We start from the raw sequence: 6,583 nt of genomic DNA, 5'->3' as shown, positions 1-6,583 counted from the left end.
GCACAGAGACCAATGCAGGGCTCAGTCCCACAACGTTGATACCACCATGACCTAAGCCGAAACCAAGAGTCAGACTGAGCTCAACCGACTGAGCCACCCAGGTGTCTCAACTTCATTTTAAATCACTACTTAACAAAGATACTTGGGACACCTCTTTGTTTTAAGGAGATATTTATGGCTGTGGAAATACTTGCTGGAATAAAAGTCTACATATCCGTAAAGAAATATTCCCAGGTCTGAATACTTTTCCTTTAACCTTTCTGTAATCCACCCATTTCCTTTTTTTTTTTTGTTTTTTAAATTGCAGCGTGTTCCTGTTCTCCAAAATGCAGCTGTTTACGCCCCACACCTTCCTCTGTGGGGCGGGATGTCATCCGCTTCAACGCATCTGAGTGGCCAGATATTTTCCTGTCTCCTTGCTTCTCTCAGGTTTCAATTTCCTACGAACCGTATTTGTCCCAGCCTTCCCAGTTGGAAGATCACTCTCCTCGATAGAGAAAGCAATCTAGGAGTTGAATCGCCCTGCTTTTCTCTGTTAGCTTTCAACATGACATCATTTGCCCCCGACAGGCCCTTCCATCCTCCCCCTTCCTGCTCTGACCACAGCCCAAAGCCCCCCTGCAATGCCCTTACACTAATTTTTAAGCCTCAGGGCAATTTAGACTCTGTTTTTCCTAGGATCATTAGGACTGGCTACTATTCCTTGGTTATAAGTGCCTCTTTCCATAATTTAGGCATTTCTTTTTAAAATCTGGGATTATGAGAGAGCTCTCCGCATGGCTTTTTGTTGTTGTTTGTTTGCTTTTGGTTTGTTTTTTTTAAAGGACACTTCCCCTTTTTCTTCTTGATCGATGTCATTTTTTTGTTATGGACTGAATGTCTGTGTCCCTCCTAAAATTCACGTGCTGAAATCTAATCCCCAGAGTAGTGGTATTTGGAGACAGAGCCTTGGGGTGGTTAATATGGTCCCGAGGGTAGAGCCCTCATGAAGGGGCTTGGTACCCTGATAAGGAGAGGCCCAGGGGCCGGCCTGTGCCACGTGAGGATAAAAGGAGAAGTGGGCAGTCTGCGACTCAGAAGGGGGTTTTCCTGAGGCCCTGACCATGCTGACACCCTGACCTCCGGCTTCCGGCCTTCAGAACTGTGAGAAATAGATTTCTGTTGTTTATAAACAGGCTCTGATACTTTGTGACAGCAGTGCGAATGGACTAAGACATTTGTGATTGTTCAGGTAGAATACTCTCCTGGAAACTTCTTTCTTCTTTTAGCCATTTTAACTTTTAGAATGTTGCCAAGGGGTCATACCTCCCTTTTCTCTGAACTTTTACAAACTATTTTTCCCCCTAAAATCTAGAATTTATGTCAAATTATGGCCAATGCTCCTGCTGGGGAGCAAGAATGTCCTGTTCATTTCAAGTTCCTTCTAGCCAGACTGATTAACAGGAAAAATCAAATTTAATGGTGTTCATACGGAGAATCCACACAGACATGGAAATCCCAAAGGTGGGCAAAATAAAGTATATGTCATTCTGGACTAAGGGGAGGGCATAAGGGTCTGGGATTTCTTTTGAAAGAAGGAATGCAATTCACAGGAAGATAAGAAAGAATAAATGTTTGGTAAGCAAATATTTCCGGGGCCACTTGGAAACAATGGGATGTGGAGGACCGTCAGGTTCCTCCCTGTCTACCATACCTAGTTTATATCATAATATAGTTATTTATGGTGATAGGTCTCTTCCTGTAAATTCTTTTTAGGCAAATGAGAGAGAGGTAAGGAGCTTTTCCTCAGTCTGCTGGGTTTGATCACTTTTTAACTCAAAATAATCTTCATGCTACAGTGGCCCATCTTGGGGTGGCCTGCCCTTGGACCCTAACACTTCCTTCATTTTTTGGTGATAGTCACTTTAACTGACTATTTGACTACACTGGGCTGGTTATGCCTGAGGATTAGTAAGAAGCCTTCAAGTAGTAGCTGAAAGATCAGGGGCCTCTGAATTTGGCAGATTTGGGTTCAAATCGCCACAGACCTGCTGGTGATCTTAGGCCATCCATTTGACCGGTCTGACTCATAGGGTTAAAAAATTGAGTCAATTATACAACTTCACAGGGATGCTTTTAAAATCATTAAATATGTAAAATTAGCTCAGTAAATGGTACCCATTGTCATTACTGCCTGAGTAATATTTTTGATTTTTAGGGATATTTTCCTCTTCCAGCCTATGTGCTAATATATGTGCATGAGCTTTCCTTTCTCGTTCCCAGCCATCTTGATGGCTGCTCTTGGTTGGCGCTGTCCCACACCTAAGGCAGGAAAATGGGGGCCACAAAGAAGACAAAAAAGTCTCTGGAGTCGATCAACTCTAGGATCCAACTTGTTATGAAAAATGGAAAGTACGCTCTGGGGTAGAAGCAGACTCTGAAAATGATCAGACATGGCAAAGGGAAATTGGTCATCCTGGCCAACAACTGCCCAGCCTTGAGGAAATCTGAAATAGAATTGTGCAGTTGTAAAAACTGCACCATGTTGGCCAAAATTGGTGTCCATCACTACAGTGGCAATAATATTGAAATGGGCACAGCATGTGGAAAATGCTACGGAGTAGGTACACTGACTGTCATTGATCCAGGTGGTTCTCATATTACGAGAAGCCTACCAGAACAGACGGGTGAAAAGTAAATCATGCAAAATTTTTCTTTAATAAAACTGGCCGGAGCTTGTTTAAAAAAATGTGTGTGCGTTGGCAGTGTGAATAAGTTAAGCTACAATAGGTAACATTAGGGGTGAAACAGACATATTGGTGGCAAAGAACATACCTGTTGAGCACATAGGTTCTGAAGCTAAAATGAGTGCCTTTCTGGGCCACATATTAGCCTTGGGATCTTCGGCAAATGACTGGACCCTTATCTACAAAACAATCCTAACTCATTGATTTGTTATAAAGCTTTGAATGAGTAAACACATGTAATTGCTTAGACTATCACCTGGCATATAGCACTTAATAATGTTAGCCCTTATTATTATCATGCTGAGGATGTCATTATTTGAAGACAGAGCTGAGCATGCCGGAAGCACGAGCATTCCCATGTCAACCAGAGTATCTGAAACAACACCGAGAAACTCTCAGAGATGAACAGGGCTAAGGAAATGAACGAAAGAAAGTTACTTACAAATGCTCACGAGGATGCTTAGATTGATAAGTCCTTCCATTGGGAAACATATAGACACATCTGGAGGGAAAGGTTTCAGAGTCATGATGCTGTAAGAGATTAGTTTATAAGGGCAACTGAACATTTACCATCAAGGTTGGGGTACATCTTGCTGAATCAGTACACCCCCATCTGAGTGGGCTATCCAAGTGCCCCCTGCCCCTTTAGGGGACTGGAGGTGTACACTGTTCTCCAAGATGGATTGTCAGTGGACCCATGGGTAGGCAGTTATGCATCTTTATAAACCCTTCTCCTCCCCTTTGTTTTTTGGGAGTCAGTCAATCCAGCTTTTAAAAGATGGGTGCTCAAAGGCTAAATTGTGGGATTAAAGTCAGGGATAGTTGCAAAAAGGACAAAGAACTTGAGACAAGGTCAGTGCCCTTCAGGACTATTCCTTAGACTCTAAGGGAACGAAACATTGCTCAGCACTCAAATAAACGTGTTTCCAAATGGGAGAGACTCTCCTCAGGGAATGAGGTTGTTTGCCAGACAGAAAGAGACAGATAAACATATACCCCTCCTCCTTCAATCTCGTAGCTGGGCAGGTGCTTTACTCATAACCTGATAACCTGATGTCCTTTACTTTCAAAACATAATCATTTCTGTACCCTAGTGAATACTAAGTCCCTTGTCACATATGACCTTCTGACTTTTCCCTTTCAGTGTGGTGGACCGAGCCAGATTCTCCAAACCTCCAACCGTGCCAGCTAGTCAGTGTAGCTTGTGGCTTAAGGGAACACACCAGCCCTGAACCATCCATCTGAATCTTGTCTCCACCATTTCCCACCTCTTACACCTCAGCCAAGTGTGTGTGCCATTTTAAAACTGGGCATGGTAATAATAACACCTAACCCCAAATGTGTTTATAAGGATCAAGTGAGTTAATACAGTGCCTGGCACACAGTAAGCCCTCAGCCCCTTTACCTTTATCCTTTGAAAGCTCTTAAGGAACTGGTGGTTGTAAAATGAGAAACTTTTCTTTGCTCAGGAATTCCTCCCTCTGCTTTCCATAAATATTCTTGTTTATCAAAAGTAAAATTCGAGGTGGATTTTTGGGAGAGTCTGGTCTATTTAAATCTAAGTTCTATATAAGGTTGGATTAATTCAAAATTCTACTGACTCCTCGGAGTTGATTCAAAACACTATTTCCTCTAGAAAGCCTCTCCAGCCACTCTGAATTGTATACTGAGCCCCACTCCCAGTTGCTCGTTGCGTATGTGGCCCAAACTTCCTATGTTGCAAACTGGCTGACATCACATTTTGCATTTTCTTCTCCTGTTTCATCTGAATAAATCGTTTGTTCTGAAATATATTCCCAGGTAAATGAAGACAGTATATGCTCAACATTTAAAAAAATATAATGAAATTAATTTATTTCTCTTTTGTAATCCAAGTCTGGCAAACAAAGGGCAAACTGGGTGGTGTCATTTTAAAATCATCATCAAGGGGCACGTGGGTGGCTAAGTTGGTTCAGCTCAGGTCACGATCTCAGGGTCGTGAGATTGAGCCCAGAGTCAGGCTCTGTGCTGAGCGTGGAGTCTGCTTGAGATTCTCTCTCTCCCTCTCCCTCTGCCCCTCCCCCTCCCTCTCTAAATAAATAAATAAATAAATAAATAAATAAATATCATCATCAAAAAAGAGTCAGGTCAGGTTGTTTGCCTTTAAGGTCTGGCTCCCCTTATTTTGCTCTAAGACACTATGCAAGTTCTCCAAACTCTCCGAACCTTGATTTCTTCATCAATAATAGAATCATTGAGAGGAACTAAATGTCATAAACCACATGCTCAAGTGCCTGGACTCAGGTGGGTTCTGGACAAATGTTGGTTCATAACTAGTGTCAGTGGACCCCCTCCTCTCGGTCAATCAGAAAACCTCGAGTTCCACCCACCCCCTTGTGTCCTAATCAATTGACAGCCCAATTGAGTGATCAGTTTCCGAAAGCTTTTTGTATTAGTCGTAGATTTTGGTTGGACTCCCAAGGCCTCTTTTATGGTCCTTTTCAACTCGTAGTGGTTCTTAAGCCATATAATGATAAATACTACCCGAGTGCTTAGTAAGAATGCAAATTCCAGGACCCCCGCCTGGATGATCCTGATTCCTTAATGCCAGGAGGGGCTCAGGAATCAGCATTTTCAGCAGGCACTGAATAATGGCACCAGGTGATTCCCATGCAAGTTCTGTAGGAAACACACTTTAAGGAATTACTAGTGAGGTTTCTAGGTCCTAGAATTAAACTCCTCACCTGTGCTATCCAAAAAAGCCTCTAAGCAGGGGTGCGTACACAGACTTTACACACCCTGTGAGCTCCCTGAAATTGAAGGCAAGTCACGTGTAAATAGATTTGTTTGGGGAGATGTTTAACTTTAGCTTTCATCTTATATACTTTCATAAATCCTCTATCCCACAGGTCCTGCTCAGCAAAAACAAAACAAAACACTTAAGAGCTATATCTCCATGCTACAAGCCATTTTCCATCCAGCCCGCAGGGTCTGTCTATCTCCAAAATAGCCAACCAGAGAGAGCTGTGTCAACAATTAGCCTATCCCCTCACGGAGCGATCTCACACCAAAATCTCATTGCTTTTTATGGCTGACAGGTGGCTCTTCCTTGCCAGGCACAGCTGTATGCCATGGGTAGGAGCAGAGCATGCAGATGTGGCTTATCTGGCCTATCTTTCACAGTTCTCCCATTGGTTTACACCCCTACTAAGCTCAAGTCTTAGAGAAACCCTGCAATGGCCCCCATGTGGGTCCAACTGGGTGCCCAAAGAAGGCAGCCCATCAGGCCTTCTCTGGGTTGAAAACTGTCTGCCAGGGTCCACTGTTAGGAGTTCTGGTTTTCACAGGTTGCTCATGGAGTAGCTCCACAGGAGTCCAAATTATCTACACTGGGGAAGGCCTGAGTCCCCGTGTCAACCCGGTTATCCTCTCTCCTGGCCATACTGAAGCTCCCTTGGGCACTGAACCTGACCCAAGGTAAGATTTCCCTTTCTCTGTACCTGGGAACACAGTCCAAACAAACCAGCTCCTTGGGGGGTGGTGGAGAGCTTGCTCTCTGCTCGTGCCCATTGTCCCTTTAATTCCATTTTCTCTACCCTAAGCTTGTGGGGTAAGACCTACCTGGACTAGTATTCATTTAAGTACCTCGTCTCCTAAGCTCTTCTCTTAATAAACATCAAACATCATCTCTTCACGACCACCACGGCCACCAATCCCCGATTTGCCCTTTATGAGAATCCTGCTTCCCCTCTAATGGCCTTTGACATTATCTGGCGCTTTGGGACATCTATAAATGGCTCAGGTTATTTGCTGCTGATGCATGCATGTGTTCTTCCTCCTGAGTGTTCTCTGTCCCAATCTTTAGAGCTGATTACCTC

At 43.6% G+C, this 6,583-nt stretch overlaps 1 pseudogene; it reads left to right on the top strand.

Moving 5' to 3' along the window:
• The first annotated feature begins 2,314 nt into the window (after positions 1-2,314).
• LOC112835317 (large ribosomal subunit protein eL30 pseudogene) lies at positions 2,315-2,677 on the top strand (annotated as a pseudogene).
• Positions 2,678-6,583: the final 3,906 nt, after the last annotated feature.

This window comes from Callorhinus ursinus, unplaced genomic scaffold (assembly GCF_003265705.2).
Source record: "Callorhinus ursinus isolate GAN/ISIS: 27379988/994484 unplaced genomic scaffold, GSC_fseal_2.0 scaffold11, whole genome shotgun sequence".
Taxonomy (NCBI): Eukaryota; Metazoa; Chordata; class Mammalia; order Carnivora; family Otariidae; genus Callorhinus; species Callorhinus ursinus.
This window is presented reverse-complemented; position numbering and strand designations above follow the sequence as displayed.